At 46.3% G+C, this 13,732-nt stretch overlaps 1 long non-coding RNA gene across 1 annotated transcript in view; it reads left to right on the top strand.

The window, feature by feature from the left end:
- Positions 1 to 13,732, top strand: part of LOC135401506 (uncharacterized) — a 182,121-nt gene that overhangs the window by 151,994 nt on the left and 16,395 nt on the right. The window contains exons 3-4 of the long non-coding RNA XR_010424832.1: positions 12,968 to 13,147; positions 13,208 to 13,433. This is a non-coding gene — a long non-coding RNA (uncharacterized LOC135401506). The remainder of the gene's footprint in view (positions 1 to 12,967; positions 13,148 to 13,207; positions 13,434 to 13,732) is intronic.

Here is a 13,732-nt window from a genome sequence, read left to right on the forward strand (position 1 = left end):
TTTAGCCTGCATTCTAACGTACAGAAGCTGAGAAAAGGCTATCGGTTATTAGGAGTTTTGCAAAAGTGGTATATTCTTAAAATGGGTAAAAAAAATAAAGGGAAAGAAAAAGTAATAAGCAAACAAAAATAAAATCTGGAGAAATTGTGACATGTATGTTGAGAACACAAGGTATACGTACCACCGTTTAAAGACAGAGGGCCCTGGAGTTGGTCAAAAAAGGGGGATGCATTATATAATACTAAAGGGGATTGCTTCGGGTGGTCAAATGACCAATACACATGTGGTCTCCTGCAGTAGGTGAAAAACAGGTAAAGAGTTTTTATGTTTAGCAGACGGGCAATGTTTTGGAACCTTCGGGAAAATCGGGGAAACAAGATGATAAAGTGGGCAGAAAAAACATTGAGACCATGGGGAGTCAAGGACTGGAATTTAGCAATTAAAAATGACTCTCGGTTTTTGCGTTTGTTGTTGTCAGGAAAGCCCGATTCTAAGATGACGACCTTTAAGTGTGTGTTAAAGTCGTGCTCGGGAAGGTTAAAATGCAATGAAACAGGGGTAGGGGGTGCAATGATTATAATCTTAGGAGGCACTCTGAGGTTTAGGCAGGTCTGACACAAAGCTTGTCGAAATTCTCTGCTTACATGATCATGGTCTCGAACTTTTTGCTTCTTTGCAAGACATTCTTTGTATACGTTGCAGTCACTTGCTGTGGCATCCAGCTGCTCGTTTTCGTCGGTCATTTCTAAAGGCGCTACTGTACGTATCCATTCCAAATTTCGGCATGGAGTCTCTACAGTCGCTCCATAATGGCACTGACGCAATTTGGTCCACGATACATATGCTTTTGGAGCACATATAAATCGGATGCACGTATCACTAACAGACAAAATGACGAGGGGATATGATCTTCGTACACGTTGCCCGAGTCCAGACACGATGACAGCACACTTTCAAAGTCATACGCGCAGTAGAAAGGAACTTCTGACATGAGACTTTCCGTGGCAAATGGTAATATCTCTACCCTCTTTTTGTAAATGGCCTTGCCTTACACTTACTGCTTCTGCTGCTTACACATACTTAAATGACACTTCAGGCTTCCTTCTAAGCAGAAGCCTATTGTACACCTTTTACAGTGAAACTGTCCACGTGGAATGAACAAGCCATTAATATTTCAGATGAGCGCAAAATGAGAGTCAACTAGTAACAAGGCCACATGCTTCTGGCACTCCTCATCAACAACTTTGATGGGGTAGGCGTACCTTTCTTCATTTTCGTATGCATACACATTAATGCTGACTCCATTACATTTTTCAAAGATCTCTACATCTTTTGGGAAAGCTATGAAAAATGCGTCAGGGAATACATACTGGGATGTGTATGGACTGTAGAAAGATGCCCACCGCTTGCGATGAGTGACAGGATGTAGTCTAGCAATCACAGAGAAGACAAAACACATGATCTGCTCATCTTCATGTAGTCCAAAAGCCACGTTCAAATGGGAACGATACTTCCGCTTCAATTCAGCAGGTAACTCAAACTGAGAACATTCAATTCGTTGATGGACAAAACGTCCGGAGCCTTTGATTTTCCAATGTTTGTGCTAGCTACTCAACTGAGCAATCGAAGAATGGAATCGTATCTCGTCATCGGGTGTGTGCTGGCCAAGTTCTACTTTAAGAAATGCAAAGTAACGCAATGACAACTCAAAATTTTCATACTCATGAAAAAACGTTGTCACTTCGTGACCTGCGTCGTCTCTGTCATGTAGATGCAACTCGAAGCGTTCCGTGTAATTTCGTAGTGTGCAGAGCGTCTTGGCGGAGCTTGTTAATGTTTGCCAGATGAATTTGGAGTCCCTCTACTGTTGCATAGTAATGTCATTTCGTATTGAGCATATAAGTGACAGGTCACCAGGATATGAAGGCAAATGCCTCAGGACCAGAGCCGCCAACATTTCGATCACAGAATGCTCTTCACCATGGGGTATCATCACGTTTTCTTCGCATGGGTGAATATTATGTCGGGGGAAGCAACTCTTTTACCATTCTTGAACCTCTCCTTTTTTCAATTTTAAGATTTGCAATTGTCTCATTTCCTCCAGATCTTCATCTGTCAAATAATTAAAATGTCTACGAAGATAGACCTTTACACGTCTGTCATTCTCCATCAGCACTTCCACGTAGACCGCTTCACCGTACACAGTGTCGATCTTTCGCAAAATCCAATACCTCCAGCTTTTCGTTCTTTGGTAGGGTATTCATTTTCTGAATATCCCCAACCCCAGGTTCCTTCAGGTTGTCGAGCTTATCGAAAATAGATGTCATACCTTACTTCTCTAGTGGTGACTTCTCACTCTGACTCACTTATTGTTTTCTACATGCAGACTGAAAGTGACAATAAGAATAAATATGATCACACTTCCTCGCATATCGAAGAGGAGGAAAAGCGTAACATACCTGCATAACTTAAAAACCCGACCCTGGGGGACTCTCGTAACATACCTGTTTCTGCTGTGAGGATCTGTGCGAGGAATCGCCAAGGAGCCGACTCTTATATAACGCTTTGCAAACACTGCCTGCATAGACATGTTTAGTTTTGTTTGCTACGTTCTCTGACGTAACCAATAACGTGCTCATCACATGTCACCACAAGTTTGAACATGTAAGAACTTGAAAATGACGAACAGACTTCTTTTGCAAAACTACAAACGATAATCACATGCTCACCACGTGTTTGCACAAGCTGCAAGTGCTAGATCTTGAAAATTCTACACTGAGTTGCTCTGCAAAATCTGCAAATATGAGACTCTCACGGCGACAGCCACATCCAACATTGACAACTTCGAAAGGTCTGCATGAAGAGTTTAAACGTTGTGTGTCAGTTATCGTTTGCGGAAAAAACCTTCTTGGAAGCGTGTAAAAGTCTTATGTCATATGGTATTTACGTCAGATTGCATTACTTGCAAAAGATGACTGAGGCTACACCGTATTCGTTGATCACTCCTCTCTGAATGACTGTATCGGGACAGAATCAAAGTGGAAACATGACACACTGGTTACACGTGTGATTAAGCATAGAGCCACCAGCTTTGACAAACCCTTCAAACGCATACTGTACATATACTTGTACAAGCAAGCTATTTTTTATGACTTCCCCAAGGTAACTTTCAGTCAAGATATTCCCAATAATCTGGAGGATGTTAGAAATTCTTTAATGATTGCCTGGCTGACAAGAAAAGCCTCAAAGAATATTGAACTTTTGTGTGGCTGGCTGACAGCATCTCAATTGTTCGGCCATCTTCATTCATTACTCAATATTTATTTGTTAATGATCATCTGTATAGATGTATTCAGTTCAATAGCAGCGCCCTAATTCTATGTCGTTCTGCTCGAACTGTGGATCAACTACAAATACTTTCACGACAATTGTTTGGGCGGAATAAAAGCGACTTATTAAAGGATATATTACGATGCTTGCAAGAAACCGTATTCATACATCGTAATTGACCTGTCTCAAAATTGTTCGGACTACCATCGAACGTGGACGAATGCTTAGATGGATGAGATCCTCAAATCGATCATCGTCAAATAGTATACAAAACATGAAACATGAAAATCTTCACTTGCTCGCAATAACGTCGCCCGGGCGACGTTATTATCTTTTGGAGCATGCTACAAAGGATCAGCTAACTGCCATCATAGAAATTTGTATGAACCTTTGTGAAGGACAGCAACTCCGCGAGTAAGAAAGCAATTAAAACTTTATGCAACACCGATCCGCATTTTGGCAAAACGACACGCAAGAGGAATGAAGAAAGTTAAAAAGGTTAAATGTTGAATCGGGTGGTTTTCTGCAGTTCCTATTGCCACCTTTGTTGGGTCTCATCTCCTCGCTGGATCGCCTCGCAATCGGAGTATAATCAATGCAGAAATACGAAGTTGTACCTTACTGGGGAGCTCACATCCCAAACGTATTGAAGCAAGGCGGACCGGATGACATCAAGGCGAAAGAGATAATTCAGTATCTCCACTCTATGCTGCACCGAAGTGGAGTTGTGAAACAACATACATCAGGAACAGTTTCTGCGTCGCGAGAAGAAGGAGCACAGACCGAGGAGGAGAAAAAGGACACCCGCCCGCCAATCACGCGTGCTGCTAAGCGCGCCCGCCGAAATCTAACATGGAACCCATATTGAACCCCATGCAGGAGGAACAAAAACTCTATTTCCAAGATCAAACCATATTGTCGCACTTCGCTCCAAGACATCATAAAAAGGTATCAGCAATGCCCAAGCTGATAAAACCTGTTCTGGCTTACGACGAGCATGCTGGAAGGGTTATATGTCACGGGAAGGTAGCGCCGCAGTCATCCATTGTTGAATTGTTGAAGTACGAACTTCACAACAGACAACCTTCCTGGATGAGAGGAGACGTTTCAGTCACGATAAATGCTTATCTATCCCTTGACGCTCTTCGAGTTCGCAGCAGAAAAAAGGTTGTAGAAACCACTTCGCTGGTGCTCTGCGATATGCAAAGTGTCGTGTATGAAGACTCACGGCGGCATGAAGATGTCGGCAGCTTTGGTGGAGTGCAGAGACTCACTCAAGCTATTGGTGAAAAGGACAAAGTCGCTAAATATCTGGAGACAAGTGATGTCTACAGCTCACATAAGGAGTACAAACGACACAAGATCTTCTGCACAGGCACTGCAGCAAGCATACGTGAAAATGCGTCGATACAAAGCAAGAGATAGCGAAAACCCTTGTTGTATCTCGACAGTTTCTGTACATCTTTCAAATCCACTTGGAATGTCTCTTTCAGGCCCAAAGGGATAATCTTCCGCATAAGTTCTCTGAAGAGAGAGTACACATCACTCCTTTCCAGGAACTTGGCAGACTTTGCTGGTTTTTCGCCGATGCCTCGTGCGAGTCGTTGAACACCACCCAGAGCACCGGGATGGTGTACGTCCACGTAGGCAACCATTAGCACGTTTTTCTCCCGCGAACACGAAGTCTGTCGAACGACAGGTAGGCGTTTATAACGGCTGCAACGTCACCTTTGTACCAAGACAGTGATCGATTGTGCAGTTCGTATTTTATAAGCTCGATGATGGAACTATGTGGAACAATGCGAAAATGACAGATAATCCTTCCCTCTTCATCTATCGCAAGTACGGTCTTGAACATCTGGAGAATGGCGAGGGCCTTCTTCCTGTGTCGTGCGGGGAAATGCGCCAGAATGTTTTTGTCCCGAAGGTAACCACACTGTTCCTGTTGCGGTTCCAGCGTGCTCAATACTGTTGCCAATCTCGAAGTCTCTTTGCCGCTCTTGTGATAACCGGAGAAAGGCGACGACGAGGTGTCTCAGGTGTGAAAGCTGGACTGCAGGTTGACGACCCATGCAGTCTCCTTTTGAATTCGAGAGGGATGCACGATAAGCGTCGGTATATTTAGCTTCACCAACAGCGCTAGGATCCTCTTGAGATACGTGGGTCGCCACACATTTGGCGTTCTTGTTACCAAATAGTAAACAAGGTACACAGCATCGGTATTTGATATTTGTTGACCATTGACAATGAGCTCAAAGGTTTTGCGATTGCAGCTGAGAACGGGCTCTACTAAACGCAGTAATTGGCTTGCTCTCATCTTGTAGCCACTGCTCATAAAATTAACGATGGCGTGTTCTTCCTCCTCTTCCTCGTCCACTCGAGTCTGTGTTTGCTTGCTTGTTGCCGTCACAGGATTTGTCTTCTGGCTTGTTGCACGCGGCTGTCTTAACGTGTTCGTGGGAGGATGCAATAGCTTATGCAAGTACTGGATGACCTGTTTGGCTTTGATATCGCCAGGCTCCTGTTTATTAAATATCGACGAAACACTGCTTTCCCGATCAGGAACAAGCTCGTATTTCTACATTGTCTGTATGCCGATTGGTTTTGCGATGCTTCTGGCCGCTAAACTTGAAACGATACCCAGCAAAGGTGGTAACAAATATTACACAATCCCGCCAGACAGATGCATAATCATTTTAACTTTCTTCACATCGGTACAATCTTTCCTGGACACCAATGTCCTTATGCGTGCTGCACAAGGTTGCAATTGCGTTTTACCTTTTGGCGGTACGTCGATGTTTCCTCTGCAGAGGTTAATACAAATCCCTCTGATGGTTCTTAGTTGTTTCCTGTTGGCATGTTGAATCAGGTTGTAACGCACACGTCCAATGTCTTTGCTTCAGCAATCATACGAAGGAAACGAATGTGTTTGTCCAGCTTTTTCATGACCTATATATGATCTATCTGTGATCGTCCGGGAATATGTTTGTCTACACCTTGTAATGATCGTTGCTCTGTAGAGACATGTCGATAACTAAGTATGAGTATGGTTTCTGACAGCCATCTTTGTATAATGTGGGCAGCCAATCATTTCGTCCGAAAATCGAACTGGACAGCATACGCAGCTGGTCCGTAGTGCGTGGGGAACGAAATAAAACGAGAGCCATGTAGTAGAGATCAAACGATTCACCACATCCGATCTGTCATGTAACGCCAAGAAGGTGAGGTAGAGGTCGAAGAAGAAGAAACACCTATAACCAAACCAAGATTAAACTTTATCTTAAAAAAATAATCGCAAAAGCATAAGCGTGCACAACGTTTCAAACATTCCAATCACATCACATCACATTCCAAAAAGAAGTTGAAGATTAGGCGAGGAAAAAATCTCTCTCCTCTTCGAATCCTTTCTTTCTGTCGTCCTTTCCGTTTTGTGAGATTTCCGCAACACACTCCCCCACGAAAGAAGCTGCGGAGCTAGCTACTTTCCAAGACTGTTTCGAGAGGGTACAGGAGTTGCACCGGTCGTCTTGTTGTCTTTCTAGTTGGGACTAGCACTGAACATGCCCTGACGTGTCCATCTCGTCCACGGTGGGTCTCCGTTACACGAGCAGTTTTCCACATAAGTCGCGGAGTCTTTTCTTCGTGCATGAGCACAATGTCACCCTCCTTACTTTCATTGCTTCTGACTGAAGAAGCTAGGTGTGCTGACCTTAGCTGGGGGGCAGCAAGTAGTCGGCTAAAACTCGGCAGTGTATCCATCTTCTCGTGAGTGCATCTCAAGTGAAAACTACTTTCTCGTTGGTAGGCGGCTCGGGGAAAGAAAGTATAGGCGTTTGCCGATGAGCAGGTGTGCTGACGTAAGTGCCCTTGTCTCGGACGGGTTCGTTGCCAAGTAAGTAAGCGGGCGAGAATTTATAGCAGCTTTGGCGTCTTGAAGAACAGTCTGTAACTCTTCTAAGTTGAGGCTTTGTTTCCCGAGTACCTTCCGGAGAGAGTCTTTGACACTTCGCACGAGCCTCTCCCTCCAGCCCCCACCATGCCGCTTTTTCTGGGATGAACTTCCAACGAATCTGTCTTGTGGATAGATACCCTTGTGTTCTGTCGTGTCGCAAGACATACCAGAGTGCTTTGAACTCCTTTTCGGCGCGTTTAAACGTGAGCGCGTTGTCGGAATAAATCGTGGACGGGGTCCCGCGACGAGTGATTAAACGGCCCATAGCCAGCAGGAAGGAGTCCGAAACTAGCTCCAAGTGCAATGCCCTTGACGTCGCACAAGTGAATAATGCGACGTACTATTTGCCGGAGTCTTTCTTCGAGACGTACAGTGGTAGGTGAAGTCGATGCCCACTGTCTCGAAGGGGTGGCCTTAATGTACTCGGTCTGGTGGCAGCAATGCTGTCGGAGATGTCGTTGCTCGTGTTCGGAAAGCATCGACACGTGCCGCACCTGGCGAGTACATTTTCGTTAGTTGTCGAGCTTGCGTAACCCACCACCTTTCGTGAACGTCGCTCATAATGGTCTGGACACCGCCGTGCTGGGTCCGCCGATGTCCGCTGTTGATGATAAAGCGAGATAGCCTATGTTGTTTGTCTAAAATTATAGAATGCTTTACCGTCTCTGTTTCTGGTCCGTACCGTCTCCGGTCCGTACCGTCGTACCGTCTGGTCTATGTACCGTCTCGACCTCGTTTCTACAGTGCAACATGCACGTGCACATCGGCGGATCGTTGTATCAGTTTACCTCGACATCAAGCGCGCCTATGATACCGTCTCGCACATTTGTGTGCTGCACGCCTAGCGCTTTTTGGGAGTATCTGGTCGACTCTTCAACTGGCTCCACTATTTCCTTACGAACCGTACTGTCGCTGTCCGCACGTCCTACGGCCAAAGCACTAAGTGTCCTGTTCATCAAGGCGTACGCGAAGGAAGCATTCTGAGTCCTATACTCTTTAATGAGGTAATGACATGCCTAAAATCGATAATTCCTCGCAAAGTAGCATTCTCTGTGTATGCCGATAACGTTGCCCTTTGGACGGTAGGCAAGTCACCACCAGCCATTCAGCGCCGTTTGCAGCTAGCCTTAAATAATGCCCACCTGTACCTCACTCGACTTGGGATGGACCTTTCGCCTGAAAAGTGCGTCGAGCTCCCTTTCACCCGCAAGGCTATGGGAAATTATCCTCTTTTGGTTGGTGCAAAAAAGCTCGAGCCTGTACGTTCCCATCGCTTCCTTGGTGTGGTCATGGACTCGGACCTGCGCTGGGCCCGCCACATAAGTACCTTGAAACCAAAGTGCAGCGATGGCTTCCTGCAATTCAACATCTCTCTGGCTTAGAACGGGGCTGTGATCAGCGCTCCCTCCTAGTCGTTCACGCGGCTTTGGTGAGGGCGACTGTGCTTTACAGCCTTCCAATCTTGCACAGGATTTCCACAACGTCATTAAATACCCTTCGGAAACTGTTTGCCCGAAGCCTTCGTTGCTACATTGGAGTTCCAAGAATGGCTGAAACACGGCAAGTCCTGGCTGAAGCTGGTGAACTCCCGGTGGAGGTTCTCCGTGAGCGTGAAACGGCTTGACATTAGGGTTCGGAATCTCGAGCCGTTTTTACAATTCCAGGATTTCGGGATTTCGAAATGTGGATCCCGGGATCCCGGGACGGGATCGGGATTTTTTGGCAACTATACCCAGGATGTCGTATAGGACTGTATCCACTTGCACAACCATGCTATCACAAATTGCGATGTAGTTCGCGTCTTCTGTCATCCCTACGGAGCACTCTAGCGAAAAAAAAAAAGCAAAAACAAAATTGCTCACGGGGCAAAACCTGCGTATTACATTGAACATTCGCACCGTGCCGGAATGTCAACTGAAATGCCGCAATGAAAGACGTCTCTTCTTGTCATCTGCTACGGAATATCTTATGGCTGCGCCCCAGGATATATTTCCCACAGTTAGCAGTGCACGAGAAGATACATATTTATGACTTACAGCAATTCTGGTTACGCAGCCGCTAAAATTAATGAAGTATTCCGCATCATCCGCTGGAGTATTCTGGGGAATGTCATTTGTGTGAATACATGGAATAATGCGGTTTGCTCGTCTCGCCTTTTATTCATCCCCAGTGACTGTTGTGTTCTAGTCTACAGCAGCCGAGTCTATAATTTTCTGAAAAGGCTGTCTCCATTTTATCTTTTTACTTTCAAATATATATATATATATATATGTATTGACGTTTCGAATATACGTATTCGTGTGGATCAAAAGAACAAAAAGAGATATTCTGCAATATTTCTTGTTGTATAGGATTGGAAGACTCCTTCTGATTTAATGGGAGTTTTATGCTACTTGAGGGCTGTTCTCCGCTATGGCTTGCGTAGTTCAGATGAGACAGCAGCTAACGTCCTTGTAATGTGTCGCAGACGACAAGGTTGGTTCGGTTTCGGATTGCAAATGATATTTTTCGGGGAAGGGACGCTTGAAACAAAACTCGATTGGACACCGTTCCTTCCCTTTCACTCGTACCACAGAATATTTGTTGTCAAAAAAGCCGAAATTTATAATCTCGAAATCCCGGTATTTGGCCTTGCGAAATCCTGAGATTTCGGGGCATGAAATTATGCTGAAATCCCGGGAATTCGGGATCCCGGGACCCCGGGCTCCGAACCCTACTCGACACTTCCTACGTTTGCGTGCGCACATTACCCGTCATCCATTCATATCGCACATCTCGAAATGGCAAGTCCGCCTCGGCGTTCGTCATCCCGTCCGAAGGCGTAGTGAAAGGACGTCGCCTTTCGCATCAAACCTCATCCACGGCTGCAGAGCTCTATGCCATACTTTTCTTTCTGCAGCACATCGTTGATTTTACCCGGCGGGTATGGGGTCGTGTCGTGTCGGGTACGGGTCGTGTTCACTGACTCTACATCTGCGCTGCAAGCAATTGAAAATTCTGGCATCCGAGGCTCATCCGCACCGTTGGTGATGGACGTGCTAATGGCTTACAACATTGTCTACGAAGCAGGGCACAGGCTAGTTCTCCAATGGGTTCCAGCACATTGCGGTGTCGAAGGGAATGAGGAGGCCGACGCTCCGCAGAAGCAACTCTCTCGTCTCGGAGACGGACGCGCATTGCGCTGCTGAGAGGAAATCGTCGTTCTGTACTTCGACGCATCGTGACTCCTCTGGCTTCCCACCAATACACCGCTTCCATTCTCCCTCCAGCCGTGCTGAGCAGAGTTGATCCAGCACTCGCTTTCCGCATGCCTTGTCATACCTCTCCTCAACATGCTGAATTAGTTCATCGAATGCGCCTCGATGTGGCTTTTACAGCGCAGTGGCGTTACCGCTTGAGACAAGTTGACTCTCGCCAATACAGTCACTGCGGTGCTGTCGAAGATCTAGAGCACATTCTTCTCCATTGCCCACACTACGAACCTTCCCGAACCGCACTCTCCGGATCCCTTAACAAGCTGGGCTCTCGCCCCCCCCCCCCCCATCTCTCTCACAAAATTGCTTGATCCCTGGCCACATCCAGCCCACCAACGCTGTGCCCTCAAAGTTCTCTTCACCTGTCTGGATACCACAGGACTTCGATCCTTATTGTGAAGGGGCTCATTATTTCATTCCCCGCATCACCACCAGCAATGGGGTAGAGAATCACCCCTGGCGATGAAACTCCCCATTGATCATCTCGCAATAAAGTTGTTGTTTCTTGTGAAAATTCCAGGCGTCCCTTTCTCATGGTATGGTATCTCATGATACCATACTCGTCCAAGTAGGGTTGCAACTTCCCAATCTTGGAAGTCTTCGGAATGGCGCTGCCACGTTTCAGTTCCTCCACCTCGTAAGGAAAACTCTCTTCTTGAGCATCATTTACCTAGTACTCATCGGCTGCATTGATTTCCTCGGAGGTTAGCCACGGTGCAGACGGCTGGGCTGCCTTCTTGCGTCTGGCAGTAAACCGCATAACCCAAGCGGTAACTCGTAGCAGATTCACATGGCTGCTAAAATTCTGGATATCAATCAGGGGTTCTACTTTTTCGAGAGTCACATGCATACCTGCGATGAGTTACTGCAGGCTTTCATGGTCGATTGTTCCGTCCGGCAAGGAGCATCAAATTTTGGGCACTGATATTCTCCATCCTTGAGCCAATTCGGACCTTCCCACCAGTGCGAGCACATTAACATCGCGTGAATGGTCATGCCCCGCGACAAACAGTCCGCGGGGTTTTGTTTTCCTGGGCAATACCGCCATTGATCCGCTGTCGACGTTGCCTGAATCTCCGTGACTCGGTTGCGCACAAAGGTCTTCCATCTTGCAGCTCGTCCTTTTATACAAGCGAGTGCAATGTTGGAGTCCACCCAGAAATATGTCGGAACTGACGGCATACGTAGTTCGTCCTTGACAAATTTTGCGGTCCTGGCAGCAATCAAAGCTCCCATGAGCTCCAGCCTGGGAAGCGATAATTTCTTAAGAGTAGCTAGGCGAGCCTTGGAGAGAATCAACGTACATTGTACATTGCTCTCGTAGTTTTCACATCTGAGGTATGCACATGTCCCATACGCTTGTGGACTTGCATCGCTAAATAGATGTAGTTGTGTTGACGTAATCAGGGGAGGAACGGTGAGCGGTTTTCGCTCTGCGAAAATAGTGTCGCCACTGGCATTTCCCGCCAAATTCCGGCTCTGTGCTTCTCATTGGCTCCGGTCCATCACGTGATCTTTCTCGATCATGATTGGCTGAGGCTCATTTAACCGCTGGATTCGCTCGCGTAAGTTTCCTCCGAGGCGCCGACCCGTCTGAGCGTTGTGCAGCTGACGATTATGTGGGCAAGGGAAGATTTCGTTTCGTGGATTTCGAAAATGTTCGAGCCGTAGACGAACGCCGGAATGAAAGGTAAGCAGACAAACGTATGATGCATATCAATGATCGGACGTTTAATACTGCTGCCAAACAGTGTGCATAACTGAAGTACTTCTTGTCCCGTATTACATCACTTTCTGCCGGTCATGAGTCATGACCTGGTTCATGTGCTATTCTGTATCGGGCTACTAGTGGCGTTTTGCTCTGCTATTTGAATGTGTCTGATGTGTAATGCACTGGTGGGCATGTATCGCGTGCGCCTCGCTCCCAGAATTTTGTCATTAGTCGGCACGTCGGTGGCTAACGGCGCCTAAGGCCGATAGCATAACCCACATAGCGTATTCAGCCAATTAACGTTGATTATACTCTGATTTACCATATCGTTAACCGGTTTCTTTTCATTCAGACACCGACAGCTGTTCGTGGCCCTGCGGTCCCCAAGCATGCAGCCCCTGTCAGCTGAAAATTCTACAGTTGTGTTAGGACGAAGCGAATGGCTCATGCGCCTCATTACGTGCTATGTGCATAATAATATCTGCTTTCTCCAAGCCGAATAGGTTCCTTTCAATATTGTATAATATGAAGTCACGGTTTCTGTTGTTCTGCAGTATGTATTATTTATTTATTTATTCTACAGTATTCCGTAATCATCGTGTAGATTTACTTTCATTCAAATGTCGCTTCTTGTTTATATGTTTACCGTGTGAATAAATTTGTACATGTGCCTTTCTTTGTGTTCTGGGTTTTTGATTTTCTGCCTCTCGATAATTTTAGCAGATGACCCGGCGGAGCGCCGAGAACGAAGAGGGTGTAGGAGAGAGCAAGCAGCGCACATGCGCAATTAGATCAAGTCAGCGCGCGCCTTTTGGGGCCAGATTCCGGCTCTGCCTTCGTCATTCGATACCGATGATCACGTGGCCGAGGGTGGCGTTGGTTTTCGTGGCGAAACTTGTGGTAGGTACAGCTGCACTCCACTGGTTTGTACTTAACTGGTTTTTCTTGGGTTTTCCTCAGACGCTTTCAGATATATGTCGGCACAGTTCCCTTAGAAGTCGGCCCAGGACGTACATTCCCCCAGGGCGTCAGTCGTGACGTTGCCCACCTATGTGAGGCCGATAACGGCGAGCCCTTTCACCACCACCACTTAACCGGTTGGCTTTGGCTTGGCCGTTGTAGCGGCCTTGGCCTGTAGGCGATATGCCGCGCTACCTGCAGCGCGCAGTTCTGACGCCGAGAGCAGGTATACTACATAAACTGAACTACATTATATAATTATTAACAATGATGATGACGTAAGCTCCGAACTACACAACTGACTCACGTTTTGTGCTCGTTTTGATGTAACAACGGAATAATTTAACCAACGCATTAATGTAAATTCTAAAGTAAAACAGTAAAAATGTGACAATCCACATTTTTACTCGCCAGTAGAAATGTGGATGAATGAATAATGATGATGATGATGAAGTTGAACGTAGTGCTGTGATCCCACGATGGTGGATGGATTCAGATGATGTCAGCAGCAGTTCCGGATGGGTT

This window comes from Ornithodoros turicata, chromosome 1 (genome assembly GCF_037126465.1).
Source record: "Ornithodoros turicata isolate Travis chromosome 1, ASM3712646v1, whole genome shotgun sequence".
NCBI classification, from domain to species: domain Eukaryota; kingdom Metazoa; phylum Arthropoda; class Arachnida; order Ixodida; family Argasidae; genus Ornithodoros; species Ornithodoros turicata.